A 16,016-nucleotide genomic window follows, 5' to 3' on the forward strand; every position below is an offset into this window, starting at 1 on the left:
CAAATTGGGCCAATTTGATTTGCTTAGCAATATTTGGCCTGCCTGCAAACTCGATTTCCATTAGATATGCAGACATGATGTCTTAAGTTAAACTGAAGAAAAAATGTGACTTGAGTCTTTTGATATTAAATTATTATAAATTGGGCATATGGAAATATATCCGTATCTCTAGTTATAGAAATATTTCTATTTGTATATTTTTTATCTCAATTGCCTCGATAAAAGATTGCGGTAAGCAATTTACGGTAGATATTAAAGTTGTCTCCTCAAAAAGAACTGAATGATCAGGATTCTCTAGAATTTGGAGGGCCAAAACAGAATCAAAATTGTCATTTTTATTTTTATTTTCATATCTCAGGGATTTATCTATTGAAGTTTTGTGTTCATGCAGTCATTTCCCCAGCTGTTGACGGGTCTTATCAAATGGGAATGATCAAAATGGGGGAAATCGGAGGTCTTTGTCGGTCCTTGTCGAAATATCTGCTTATTTTCACTTAATACTGTTCCACTGGCTGACAACTACCCACTTCTTTTGGCTATTTGATATTATTTTTCATTTATTTTGTTTCTTCTTTGTTTCATACATCTCTGTTTGAGGCTTGCAGGACATAAATTAGGCTCTAGATTGTATTTATTCCCTTTTTATACCAACCCTACCCTTTGTCCCCTATTCCCGCAAAGAAAGCTTTGCCTCTGCGGCCTCGCGAGTTTGCTGATAGTCTTTGATCCACGGCTGGCTATCTTTTAAAAGAGGGGTTTGGTGGCACAGTTTTACTGCTGTTGATCTGAAGGTACTTTTCAGGGCAATCAGTGGCACTGATTCCAAAAGGTGCACCAGCTTGTGACCTGATAGAACAGGTCGATGTTTGCCCATAACCCCAAAATTGGCCTACAAGGACATTATTCTACAGTTTATTTTCTTAAATTCTCAAATCGAAATGAATTGTAACAAACTAAATATATTCTGAATCTCAAAGATAAATAATTACCGATGGTATTTTTTGTTCCCCAACTTTACACTTTACAATGTAATGGTTTATAAAATTCTCAAAAACCTTCGTTTCATAGTTACAAATTACTGTTTTGTTGAATCTTGATAAAACGTTTGGATGTCAGTATTATAGTAAAATGATTTTTGTCACTCTCAACAGTCTCTTATGAAACCCCGTTTTTCAAACTATGGTTACCAGAAGCCACGGTTTTTCCTTTACTAGGTTGCGGGTGATTATGCACCAATATCAGATATTTTCCGTTATACCTATACCACTATTTTAATGTATTTTTTAAGTCGTTTACGGGTATTGATTTGAAACTGAAGATGTATGACAAAATGCTAGGAAATCTATAATTTTGGCTATACGTTTGTACATTACGGGGGGGGGTTTAAGTAGTGAGATGCTTTTATGAAATATATATGTAAGTATTTTAGGATTTTTTGGATTACTTTTATTATTCCTAAAAACGCTCCACTGTACTTTAACCCCAACCCCCCCCTAATAACAAAACAAACAGACTCCAACGAGCAACGAACAAAAACTGACCCGTAAATAGTGGAGTTCGTACAACGGAAAAAATCCCAATACTTATTTGGTATAGTTTTTAGCTTTTAGTATGAAGTTAGACAGACAAGCTTCTAAAACTAATATTCAGTATCCAATTGAAAAGTGTCTTTCGTCAGTTTAGAGATATTAATTCTTATTTTTTGGGAGCTACCTTGAACCTACGGAGCTCTGAACCCGTTAAGAACTTTAATGCTACAGTCTAAAATAGATAAAAAAAAAGTATTTCTTAAAAAAATTCTCAGTTTTGAATAAAGCTTGTCTGGTTTTTAATGAACTGGGTTTTTATACAGGTATTGATAACCAGGGCCGTATCCAGGATTTTTTTCGGGGATGGGGGGGAGCTACAAAAGGAATTTTTAGGGGGGGGGGGCTACAAAAGGAATTTTTCGGGGGGGGGGGGTTACAAAGAACTTAAAAAAACTCATCAAAAAAATTTTACTATTAATTTTTGTTATGTTTTTACGAGTCGGACAAACATTTCAGGGTGGGGGTTCGCCCCCCCCCCCGGGAATCAGCCTTGTTAATAACAGCTTCAAAGTAAAATCTCAGACAAAACTGACTAATTGTGTTGTGTGATGGGAACAAAGGTGTTTACCAATTTAGCCCTTTATTTTTATAATTCTTTGAATGCTTTAACTACCGTGCATCCGATTGAATTCAAGTCTGATATATCATCTTTCGTAAATATCATCTTTCATTAAATCAGCAGTCATAAATTGCCTTTCGGGCGCGGTTCCGATTCAGTCCTTCTTAATTGGAACCTTCTCAGATTGCCTATTACCCCTTCCTGTTATCTGGACTGTTTGTTGTTCGCCACATCTTCATTTGTTTCAATAGGTTGCGCCAATATCGTGTAACATGAGGGTAGTAAATAGTTTTAACTCAGTATGGTCGTAATTCATGCCGAATCACGCATGTTACGGTAAAAGTATTTGAAACTGGTTATAAATAAACTAGTCTTTTTAATCAGTTGTACCATTTATAAATGAAGAACTGATTGGGCAGTTTCTATCAGTTCTACTTTCTATTTAAGGTCGTTGGGAAAAGCTGAATTTCGGTGACAAACGATGTAATTTCGCTGAGAAAGAACAGGGTATAACAAAAAGGATACATATTAGCCATTGGCGAAAAAAGGGTTTTAACTAGTATTGGGGGGCATAATGCAAGCCGAATATTTTATCTGGTTTCCAACCTAATTGTAATCTAAGAAATTTCACAGTTAATAATTAGAAAATTCCAAAATTTTGTAATGGACATAGACGCACAGAAGGAGGAAGAATATTTATCTCCTGGATAACTTGTAAAATTACTTAAAAAATGTACTTTTAAGTCTCCCCTCCCCCCGCTAAAGTCAAACTCATTTGCCACTTCGCCAAGAGATCTTCATGGAGTTGCTGGCAGTAATGAAACTTGATTCAAAATTTCTTGATTCAGCTTTGAGTAAAATTGACACAATACCCCTACCCCCATCCAAATTTTTTTCTGAAATTCCTGTGATCTCTTTACCATCCAAATAGTATGTTTTGTTATTGAATCTGTACCTCTCCCAAGAAATTAGATCTCCAAAAATGTTTTTTCAGTGTACGTGCCTGCCTTTTAGGATATCTTTTTTTATGCTATGCTGCCCACCTTAAAAAGAACTAATTTCCGCTAGTTTTCAACCTGTTGGTCAAAGAACTTGACCAACAAGTTCTATCCAGCCTATAGGCAGGATAGATGTAGTAAATAAAGTTTTTTTTAGTGCTGATGATGGCTTAGCGTAAGTCTTCGCCGAAATACTTGCTTTGTCTTCTTTTCATTGGCTGAAAATCACCCTCGTTTGGTTTTCTCAATTACTTTTTCTTCATGTTCTTCGTTATCTGTTGAATGATATATAAGCGTGGATGGAAACCTGCAAATTTGGAATCAAAATTAGTTATATGTACTTAGGTTTCAGAAACAGCTTTTGCGCAGGAAAATCAACGTGTGACTAAAGTAAATCGTGTACACCGTTTGGAAACAAGGACGGGGGTACACCTTTTATCATTATTAGATTCTCAAACTAGTGCTTCAACCGTCCAACTCGTTTTGTAAACATGACCAAGCAATATGGAACAAATAAAAGGTGTTGAATAACTGATTTTGATACGCAGGTTTTGCTGCTACGAGTTCAGTTATGTTTGGCCAGAGCTATTTACAAAATAATTCATCAAATGGCGTAGATATCCGTCATCCTTTGTTGATATTCATTAGACTTTAAATTAACGTTATATACATTAATTTATAAATGGTTGTACATTTAGTTGGGTCACCCACTTCCCTTCCTTTTTGTTTTTTCTAATAATATATTCCTTGGAAATGATTAGGGTTTTCTTACGATCTACATTTTTTTCCCATAAAAAAAAAATCATGAAACAAAGCTGTACAAAATTCTGGTTTCTTTGAGGAAGCTGTGCAAAAGATTTTCTTTGGGGAGGTGTTTATTGCCTTTAATTCCCCTTTAGTGTTTGCTCATAGAGTCCTCCACGCCTCCAGAATAGCCAAGATATTCTTCCTGGCTATTAGAAATTACACAAAAACATAACCTTTTCATACCCTTTTGGGTTGTTAAAGGCTGATTGAAGGCACTTGGTTCTATATAATTGGTTAACTATAAGTAGTAAAAGTGGTTATACATTACTGAAGTTTTTGCTCAACGATTCTTTTAAAATTCCCTCTAAAACGGTTTTTGGTAGGTTTACTAGCGGTTCATTAGCGTGCATTATAGTATCTTGTACTATTTGCTTATATGTATGTATTTACGTGCACTGGAATTATTGGGAAATGAAAGGATAGTTAAAAACTTGGACTAGTAATTTAATTTTATTAGATTTTTAATTTTATATTTTATCACTGGAAACTAAATTATAAGGAATTATTGTTGCTTTGATATCATTAAATCCGTGGAAGTAGTCGCTTTTTTTTAAAAAACACGCTGCCCATGGAGAGAAAATCATGGTTGCAGCGGCAGCTGCAACCTAGTAAAGAGCGAACCACAGTCCATTGTAATCAAAAGTTGAAAATCATGTTCTCAAAAAACTATGTTGTGATAAAAAATCGTCACCTGACACTAAATTCGGAATGGGAACTATTGTTTCGGTTTATCTTAGAAGTATTTATTGCAAAAATAAATTTATGGTGATTTCGAAAAAGAGCTTGAAACCCCTTGAAAATGGCGTCAAACCGAAATAAAAATGTACCATTGGAATCAGCATGGTCCAAAACCATTACTAGAATAATTACGAGTCCCCCACCTTGAACACCAAGAAAAATGACTTTTTTGCGTGGGTAGCACTGATCTGTCTCCCTTTTTTTTCTTCTTTTTTCCTAGCAGGGCTAGTGGGTGGCCAGAGCATCATAGAGGCGTATAATAGCTCATTCAAAAGGGAATTAAATTTGTAAGTGCCCTTTTTCAGTGACCAAAAAGATTGGAGGGCAATTAGCCCCTCCTCCTCCCTACAGGCCACCTCCCCTCAACTAGTTTTATAAAAATTTTGAGATTGCCATTTTGTTGTTCAAAGGTCCAATATATATGGTTTTGATGATGATATGGCCCTCCATAGTCCCTGGGGAAGGGCTGTATGTGGTATCGGGCGTATCGATATCGCGCGTATCGGTATCGGACGTATTGGTATCGCATGTACCATATCGGGAATATCAGTATTGGTATCCGCTGTTGTTGTTTTTTTCAGTCATTTTCTAGACTCATTTTTTAAAGCATGTCCCGGCAAGGTATCATGGTTGTAGCGGCAGCTGCAACCTAGTAAAGAGCGAACAACAGCCCATAGTAAGCAAAAGTTAAAAAACGCGTTTTGAAAAAAAAACTGCCTAGTGAAAAAAAATCCCATCTGACACTGACTCAGGAACGTTATCTATTATTTCGGCTCGTCTTAAAAGTAAAAGTTTATTGCGAAAAGAAATTTATGGTGATTTCGAAAAAAAAAACTCAAACCCCTCGAAAATGGCGTCCGATCAAAATGAAAGGACACCTTTGGAATCAACACGGTCATATTATTGTACAAGAAAAATTCAGTCCCCTATATGAAAAACAAGGACAATCAATTTTTTGCATTTGTAGCAATTATCTGTCTCCCGTTTTTTTTTTTTTTTTTTTTTTTTCAACAGTCCCAGCGGGCGATTAGAAAATCTTCAAGGGATTCTTAAGTGATTATTCAAAAATTATTTCTCATGTATACGTACTTTTTATAAATTCTGCCATCTGTAAGTGCCATATGGCACTAAAACGGCGCTTTTTGTGCTATTTCTCAAAGGGTTTCACCGTAAATAGGCTATGTCAATCAACACGGTTTGAACTTCAAGAGTTGTTTGAAGTTTCTTGAATATCATTAAAAATTTGACAATATGACCATTGAAAGTAATATGTTCAGTATAAGTTCAATTCAAATATTTGAATTACCAGAGGCAACGCTGTAGCATTGCCTATAGTAAAGGCCATACGGCTCCAATGTTTTATGTTTTTTTTTCCAGCGGCACTTCATATGGGAGGGGTCGTCGTAGAAACTTCAAAAGGGGCTCATTCGATTGGAAATCGAGAGTTCTAGTGTCCTTTTTAATAGACGAAAGTGATTGGAGGGCAAGTAGCCCCCCCCCACGCCCATCATTCCCCCAAACACATCCAATCAAAATTTTTAGATAGCCATTTTGTTCAGCGTAGTTGATTTACATATAGAAATATATTTTTCAGGAAGAAACTCCCCACCAGTAGCTAAGGCAAGGGTTTTAGTTGATTGCCTGTCGACACGTGCTGATTTTATACACAGCGGTCTCGTGTAATCTTCGACTCGATCCCAAAAGATTGTAAATTCAACTGCCCGAGCTCTTTTTACAGGTCGAAGTGGATTTAAGGGTACCAAGCCACCCCCCCCCCCCCCCCACACCATTTCCCCAAACATATCCAATCAAAATTTTGAGATAGCCATTTTGTTGAGCGTAGTTGCTTTCCAGATATAAAAAAAATTTTTTAGGAGGACACTCCCCCACAACCCACAGGGCAAGGGTTTTAAGTTATGCCCTGGGGGCATATAAGGTTTTTATAGAAGGCGTTATCGTAGAAACTTCAAAAAAGCACATTCGATTGGAAATTCAAAAAGCTAGTGCCCTTTTTAATAGTCGAAAATGATTGGAGGGCAACTAGCCCCCCCCCCCACGCCCATCATTCCCCAAAACACATCCAATCAAAATCTTTAGATAGCCATTTTGTTCAGCGTAGTTGATTTTCAGATAGAAAATATGTTTTTGAGGAGGAGACTCCTCGAAACCCCTCAGGGCAAAGGTTTTAATTTATGCCTTTGGGAGACGTAAGGTTTTTATAGAAGGCGTTGTCGTAGAAACTTCAAAACAGGCTCATTCGATTGGAATTTAAATGGCTAGTGCCCTTTTTAATGCTCGAAAATGATTGGAGAGCAACTAGCCCCCTCCCCCACGCCCATCATTTCCCCAAACACATCCAATCAAAATTTTGAGATAGCCATTTTGTTCAGCGTAGTTGATTTCCATATGAAAATATATTATTGAGGAGGACACTCCTCGACAACCCTCAGGGCAATGGTTCTAAGTTATGCCCTGGGGGGCATATAAGGTTTTTATAGAAGGCGTTGTCGTAGAAACTTCAAAAAAGGCTCATTCGATTGGAAATTCAAAAGACTCGTGACATTTTCAATAGTCAAAAGTGATTGGAGGGTAACTAGCCCCCCCCCACACCACCCATTCCTCCAAATCCAACCAATAAAAAATTTGATACAGCAATTTTGATCAGCGTAGTTGATTTTCAGGTAGAAAATATATTTCTGAGGAGGACACTCCCCCACAACCCTCAGGGCAAGGGTTTTAAGTTATGCCCTCGGAGCATATAAGGTTTTCATAGAAGGCGGTGTCGTAGAAACTTCAAAAAAATTCAAAGGGCTAGTGCCCTTTTTAATAGTCGAAAGTGATTGGAGGGCAGCTAGCCCCCCCTCACCCCCACGCCCCAGTAAAGGCCATACGGCTCCAATGTTTTTTTTTTCAGAGGCACTTCCTACGGAAGGGGTTCTCGTAGAAACTTCAAAGGGGGCTCATTCGATTGGAAATCGATTTTTAGTGCCTTTTTTAATAGTCTAAAATGATTGGAGGGCAACTAGCCCAATGATGGAAGGTGTTTTTGTAGAAACTTCAAAAAAGGCTCAATCGATTGAAAATTCAAAGGGCTACTGCCGTTTTTAATAGTAGAAAGTGATTGGAGGGCAACTAGCCCCCCCCCCCGCCCATCATTACCCCAAACACATCCAATCAAAATTTTGAGATGACCATTTTGTTCAGCGTAGTTTATTTCCAGATAGAAAATATGGTTTTGAGGAGGATACTCCCCCACAACCCTTGGGGAAGGGTTTTAAGTTATGCCCTGGGGGCATATAAGGTTTTTATAGAAGGCGTTGTCGTAGAAACTTCACAAAAGGCTCATTCGAATGGAAATTCAAAAGTCTAGTGCCCTTTTTAATAGTCAAAAGTGATTAGTGGGCAACTATCCCCCCCCCCTACGCCCAGCCGTCCCCCAAACACACCCAATCAAAATTTTAAGATACCCATTTTGTTCAGCGTAGTTGATTATCAGATAGAAAATATGTTTTTGAGAAGGACACTCCCCCACAACCCTCTAGGCTAGGGTTTTAAGTTATACCCTGGGGGAATATAAGGTTTTTATAGAAGGCGGTGTAGTAGAAACTTCAAAAAAGGCTCATTCGATTGGAAATTCAAAGGGTTAGTCCCTTTTTAATAGTCGAAAGTGATTTGAGGGCAACTAACCCCCCTCTCACGCCCACCTTTTCCCCAAGCACATCCAATCAAAATTTTGAGACAGCTTTTTTATTAAATGTAGTTTTAAGTTTTGAAAATTAGGTCTTTGAGGATGACAAAACCCCCTCCCCTACACCCCTCAGGACAAGGGTTCTAAGTTAGGCTCTGGGGGCATATAAGGTTTTGTATAGAACATTATCGTATAAACTTCAGAGAGGGCTCATTTGATTGGAAATTGAAAGTTGAAGTTCACTTTTTAAGCGTCAAAAGATATTGGAGGGTAACCAGCCCCCCCCCCGAAACCTTATTTTCCCAAATGCATCCAATAAAAATTTTAGATGGCTATTTTGTTAAAAATAGTTCAAAGATTATATAACAAAAATTTCGGTGTTGACACAACCCACCAGGGCCCTGGGGCAGGCGTTATAAAGTATGCCCATGGGGCACATATGGTTCTTATGGAAGGGATGCTCGTATTAACTTTAAAGAGGTATCATTTGATTAGGAATTGAAAGTTGTAGTTCACTTTTTAAGAATCAAAAGAGATTGGAGGGCACCTAGCCCCCTCCCCTCCACGTCCTTTTCTCCTCAAACCCATCCGATAAGAACTTTGAGGTAGCTTTTTTTTAAATATTTCAAAGACCATATAACGAAAACTCAGGGGTCAACACAACCCCCCAGGGCCCGAGGGCAGGTGTTGTAAGTTATGCCCTTGGGGAATATATGGTTCTTATTGAAGGGATGCTCGTAAAAAACTCAGAGATGGTTCATTTGATTGGAAAATGAAAGTTCTAGTTAAGTTTTTTCGAGTCAAAAGATATTGGAGGGCAAATAGCTCCCCACGCCCCTTTTCCCCAAATGCATCCAATAAAAATTTTGAGATAGGTTTTAAGTTAAAAATTGCTCAAAAGTCAGATAAAAAAAACTCAGGTGTCGTCACAACCCCCCAGGGCCCGGGGGCAGGCGTTTTAATTTATGCCCTAAGGCATTTATTGTTCGTATGGAAGGGATGCTCGTATAAACTTCAGAGAGGGCTCATTTGATTGGATATTGAAATCCAGCCCCATACCATATTGAAATCCATACCCAAACAAGAGTTTGGATATGACCTCCTTCTCTCACTGTAAAAGTCTAAAACCTACTGCGTCATTGGCGCTTTACTGAAAACTATATGCGTCTTGAACAGTCTTGGAAAGTATTAACAACATCAAATTGAATATTTGATGTATAATGATAATAATTGTTGAAAGATCCATCTGTTCAAGAATTTATTTTGCTGTAATTGTATTTTTATTTTCAATGCTGTAAAAACTGGAAAAGAAAGTATTTGTAATATAATCCGTTTTCCGTTAAGCGCCAATGACGCAGTAGGCTTTTGGTTTTTATTTACAGTTAGGAAAGAAGGCAGTATCTTGTTTTTAGGGAAACTAAATTCGTCTTTAACAACTTTAAAAAGAGCTAATAAGTTAAACTGAGTATTTGATGTATAATGAGATTAATTGCTGAAAGCTCATCAGTTCAAAATGTTACTATAATTTTAATGTTTATTTTCAGAGATAAGTACAAAAGAAAATATTTGTCACAAAATTGGTTTTCAGTAAAGCGCCAATGACGCAGTAGGTTTTAGACTTTTACAGTGAGAGAAGGAGGTCATACCCAAACTCTTGTTTGTGGTTATTTTTGATTGTTTTAAGCTTAATTTGCATATTCAATTTAAGTTTCACTCATTTTGAGATTTATTTATTAATTTACATTAATATCTATTGTATGGTTGTTTGCATTGATTGTTTATTTAATTTCTGTTCGTTTTAAGTATCATTTGTACTTCAATTAGGAAAATATTTTTTTCGTCTTAAGCTTGATTTTCATATTCAATCTAAGCATTACTCGCTTTAAGATCTATTTATTCATTTATATCATTGCATGTTTTTGCTATGATTGCTTATTTAATTTCTGTTAGTTTTGGGCTTCATTTATTTTGTAAAAGCAACTTCTGGTCGTTTTGAGTTTGAATTTTAAAAGGTATTTGTATCTGCTGAGCTTAAGTTTAAAATGACCTTTACTTTTCTTTGAAAACTGATTTTTTCGGGAAGTTTTTTTTTAATTAATACCAGAAAAAGGGGAATGCTAATTGAAGTTTGAGTATAAAAAGATAATTATAAAAATAAGGAAATATATTTTTACTTTGAAATATGTTGAACTAGATCATGGCAGTGTTGTTTTTGCATTAAATTTTAATCAAAAACGAGCAAAGATTAATTTACAAAAAACAAAGTTTTTCCGAGGGAAGTAAAGAGCGAAGTTGAAACCTAAAACGGACAAAAATTATTACTTCATAGCCTATTTAATATATATTAATATAACTAGTACAAATAAACCAACTAATTATGTTTCCTAATTGTGCTGAAAACACAAAATAATATAGGAGTTTTGGTACAGTAAAAGCAAACCAATTAAGGACACTTTTTATAGAATCAAAATATTATTAATCCCTTTTAGGATCAATCCATTTTAAGATAAAGCAACAATCCGTTTTAGGATTGTCTTTTTTTACGTTTAATTTGGTATCACTTCTGCAAAATGGCTCAGTCCAATGTCTGGCTTTCGTTTTGGTTCTTAAAAGGGCATGTCATGAATAGTTTATACATAATTTCGAGGTAACGTCATTTTGATAGTATTAGGACTATAGTCTAAGCTTTTGAATTTGTATCTTAGCTTGAAATTCACTCTTGTATAGAGAGAAATAATCGGATTTCCAGAGTTCATATTATGTCTTAATTTATCTTCATTTCAAGTGATACTAAAGCATATTTTGTACAATTTAAGACTGTAGATTACCCACTATTGGTATTATAGCTGGTGAGAGCAAAATGCTGCTTGATAAATCAATCCAATATTTCTGTATGCTGTTCAATTACTTCGCGGCTATTAAAAAAATATTTAGTTTTACGCTTATGTTTTTAAGATAATTTTAATTAAATACTGAAAGTTACTAATGTCACAACTGGTGTAAGACTATGAAAAGCTTTATAGATTCATTTAGTGTTGTCAGGCTACATACTCACTTTTGACTCTTAAATCAATAATCCTTTTTTTTATGTTTGACTTTTGTGTTTTCAGTAAAGTGCTAGTTTGGTATAATCATAAAAGCACAGGGAAACATAAATAGTTGGTTTATTTGTACTGGAGATGTTCTGGAGATAGATAACTTGAATCCTTACATTTTGATAATGAAAAGTGGGGCCTGAGGAGCTGTTTCTTGGGTTAGGAATTTGGGAGAACCAAATAAAAATGTAGATATCCTATTTTGCCCTGAACTTTGACTTAATTAAATTCGATAGAATCTAATACAGTGAAGGTAAATCTATGCCCAAATATACATGTGATTTACCTCTTTTAATTTTACCATAACCAAATAACAAAGAACGGTTATTTCTATTACTGTGCTATATGAGAAAAAGCAATGTGTCCGTGGGCATGAAACTATTTAATGCTAAGTTACAGGTTTTATGTAATTTATGATAGATTGGCCAGAGTTTCCACACATGTTTCATGCATGATTAGACCGTGTTAATGTCAAAGAGTCTCGTAAACAAAACTTAAGTGTTTGCCGCTATTTTTTATTTCTACTTTTGCCAGCTCGAATGCATGAAAAGGGCTTTTCTTTGACCTGGTTTACGTTGTATCCTGTCCTGTTAATTTTTTATTTTTTTTACGAGCCTGTTTTTAATAGGATTGTAATCCTGTCTCCTTTTTGTAGCTATTAATTAAAAAAAAACTTTTCCACAAAATAAGTTCTTCAAAGAAAAGTAAAGGACTCCATTAAACAAAAAATGAGCAAAAAAAATAAAATAATCTACCAAGCGTGAAACTATCACAAATCAACATCGATAAATAAATGAAACTCAAAACGAACAGAAATTACAATAAATAGCCGAGTCAAACTCAAAACGAGCAGAAATTAACATAAGTTGGGCTCAAGACCCCTATGCCTTTCGAAGCCCAGATCATAATTTGCACTTTACTGAAAAAAGTATAAATGTTTTAAATTTTATAACTTTAATAAATCAAATAATATTAACATTTTCATTACTAAGTATCAGTATATGTATATTAAACTGACAATGCACATTCATATGTATTTTTTTCACTAAAGTGCAAATTTCGTTCTGGCCTTGGGAAGGCATAGTGGTTTTGAGCCCAACTTATGTTAATTTCAGTTCGTTTTGAGTTTGACTCGGTTATTTATTGTAATTTCTGTCCCTATGCCATCTAGCGACTTAAATAATGTGTAAATTTTCAAAACAAAAACTCATAGGAAGATGCCACTCAGAGGATCAAAAATAATTTCAATAGCCGAAGCGACTTAAGAATTTTTTTTAACATAGATTTAACACTATTGTTTTTCCATTAATCTGTTCATAGCAAAATTAATTAGAAATTTCGTGTTCCTTTTCGGGCTTTTCTTCTTGGCTGATGTCATCTTGTCTGGATAAGATTTACTGAGGTACTGCCAAAGCTCTTTTGCGTCACACCACGCTAGGTCTTTTTGCTGCTACTCAGTGCCACTGAAATATCCCACTGACAATAAACACAAACACTCCACAGTTGTTAAAATATGTTTGTGCAAGATAGTGGTGATATTGACTCCTTATTTAAGGATTATTTTCAAAACTACGCAGAATATAATAATTTAAAAAATTGCTGGTACTTCTTTTATTAAAAGTATAGAATGTTGTTCAGTCTTGGTCACATATTTTGTGAGGTGGTATAAACGTCACGAGAAACTTCCAACACATGATCTTTCATATGCTTTTGTTTTCAGACAACATATTGCAGAGTATGTTTTCAAAGAATCAAGTCCACTACTGAGGAGGTTAATACCTTTCTGAAAACAGAATAGTGCCCATAGGTGGCCTTTAAGCACAGTTCATAGAATTATCCAGTAAGTTTATCGCAGATCATTTCTGGTCTTCATTCTCGGTGCGAACAAAAAGCTCCTCCCACTTATTTCTGCATTAGCGGGTTATTCTGTTTCCGTCAATCAATGAGAAATGGTTACAGAGTGCATTATTCGTAATAGCGGGTTTCCACTTGTTTCGCGTCCAAGAGAAATCTGACTTGTCTACCCGTGAAAATATCTAATGCCGCTTATGTTTATATCTGCAAAAACGATCTCTGGAGCACTCGCACCTTGGTCCGGGTTTTTATAATGGGTGAGATAGGGAATGATCATACTGGTAATTCTATAAAATTGTGCCTTTAAGCTACTATAGAAGAACCACTAGATGGAAAGATTTGATGAAACTTACATCTTCTGTCTTTTTATCTGAAAATCTTCCCTAAAAAAAGGAAAAAAAAAAAAGACACCAATTGGGGTCAAAAGTGAAAACCCTAATTTAGAAATTATATTCGTAAGACGAATCCTTTCAATACTAAGCTTCGAGAACTTCACAGTGTGACCAAAATCCTCTTGAAGTTCTATAAATCCTGGTGATCAAAAAGGCCTGATGTTGACAAGCCCACTTCGAGTTCCTGATCAAACTTAATTGCTAACAATGAATTTGATTTTTCCTTTAAATAGGGCTTAGGTATCTAGAAATATAATTTTTACTAAAGACGAGAATATGCCTATTCGTTCACCTCATTCTATCTTTGCAGGACACAAGAGCAACTGTTTCAATTTATTTCGCTTAATTAGCGCATCCTTCAAGAGATTGACATTCCATGAACTGCTTGAGACCTAGTTTTGCAATAATCATGGTATTTCGTTACCTTCAATACCGATATGTAGGTGGGTCCAGGGTATACTTACGTTAAGCTTTGGAGAAGAAGAGATTGTCCCCAACAAACTTCTAAGATCCCCTTTTGTACGGTGTTTTTCATATAGCCATCCGTGAAAACTTGTAAATTGTCCTTAGAATCATATAATCTTCTTAATACCAACCGTCGAAGCAGAAATGTGGGATAATCCTCTTTTGCTAAAACAACACCTGGCATTTAAGTCTGAATTAGTCTCTCAATATCTATTGAAGAGAAACACTAAACCAACCAACCCGGATGTACTATAACGTTCTCTACTGTTCTCTTGCTCTTCAAAAGTCCAAGTAGGTTTACAAAGATACTAGAGACTCTCCAATTAAACCGATTAATTACATCCAAAGACAATACAAATGAATTGACACAGGGTGATCTGCCACCTGGTGGATCTCTGTAAAATTCTATAAGGTCAGCTGAATAAATCCCTCTTCCAAGTTGGGAATAGCTGATTCCATATGCAAGACATGGATGTGATTCAAAAGGAGTGCTTTAAGGTTGCCCCCAAAGATCCGTAAATCAATACGAATAACCGACTTCAGTTGATTAGTCAAAGACTGGTTCACTGGAAAGACCATTAAGTATTTTTTCTATTGTTGCTGACCCCGGAACCATAGTAAAACTTTGACGACTAGTGCCCCAGTTTTGGCATGCGACTTCCTAGTAAATTTAAGACGCTTAACTATAGTATAAATTAGTTTTAGGATATGTACTCCCCGATTTAGTTTTAAGCCAATTGACAGTCAAGTTGTTCGGGGTATGAGGAAATTGTACTCTCACTCCTATCTGTGGTCATTTCTGTTGGTTTCAAACTTGACTTGATCGTTTGTTGTAGTTTCAGCTCGTTTTAGGTTTCATTTATGCATTCATGAAATTTCGGTTTGTTTTGTGTTTGACCTGACCATTCACTTTAAAACTGTATTACCGCCCCAATTCGGAGAGCATGAAGAAACGAAAAACACTGGCCACAACAACAGTGTTTTCATTCATGAAAATTAGGGGAACGGCAAAATATATTTTTGAAAATATAGGCGAAGGTTTTTTTTTGTGAAAATTCCAATACAAGGCCTTTTTCAATAAAAGTACCGAAAAAGGGTATTTTCCAAATTGAAAGAGGCATATGCCCCCTTTCCGCCCTCCCACAGTTGACACCCTTGTACAACAACATAAAACAAAACGAAATAAATAGAAATAATAGCCGATCTACAGCAGAAAATGAGCAATCAAGCTTGCTGATGTGAAGAGGTGGAACGGAATTTTAGCGATTGACATAAAAGTTTCCCGAAATTGAAAGAAGAAGTCTCTTCAATATCTGAATAATCAGCAAAACTAAAATACAGTATCTAGCCTGAGTGTGAAAGAACTTGGGTAAAGTTGCGGAAGTAAAAATATGTGCTAATAACTAACGATTTTCTCGTTAAAACATTATGAAGACACACGGCCAAAACTTACTGAAATACGAGAAGGGACAGATTTCATTATATTTACTCGACAAAGAGGGCTCGAAAGACCATAAGAAATAGCCAAATAAAGAAGAGACTCTAGTGATTTGGCATGGACCCCGCCAACGTTAATTTTAACCTTTATTTGCTAAAAGTTTCCTTTATTAGTTCAGTTTCTGTTCATTTTACGTTTGGCTTATTGTATGATTTTTTTCTGCTTATTTTCGGCACTAATATCGATCTTTACTTTCCTTTGAATAACTTTTTTCGGAAAAACGTTAAAGTTGATTGTTGTTACTTTTTTATTTATAATTGACATTATGTGTTATATATAGAAATTTTTGTTAAGTATTTTCTAAGGTCTTCGATTTAAAAACTAAAATGCTGG

The 16,016-nt window shown here is 35.7% G+C and overlaps 1 protein-coding gene across 1 annotated transcript in view; it reads left to right on the forward strand.

Moving 5' to 3' along the window:
* Nucleotides 1-16,016, forward strand: part of LOC148940683 (uncharacterized) — a 212,574-nt gene that overhangs the window by 143,654 nt on the left and 52,904 nt on the right. The gene's annotated exons all lie outside the window — the stretch shown is intronic.

The sequence above is a fragment of the Artemia sp. Qi Xiang Cuo genome, chromosome 19 (assembly GCF_049724085.1).
Source record: "Artemia sp. Qi Xiang Cuo chromosome 19, ASM4972408v1, whole genome shotgun sequence".
In the NCBI taxonomy this organism is placed as follows: domain Eukaryota; kingdom Metazoa; phylum Arthropoda; class Branchiopoda; order Anostraca; family Artemiidae; genus Artemia; species Artemia sp. Qi Xiang Cuo.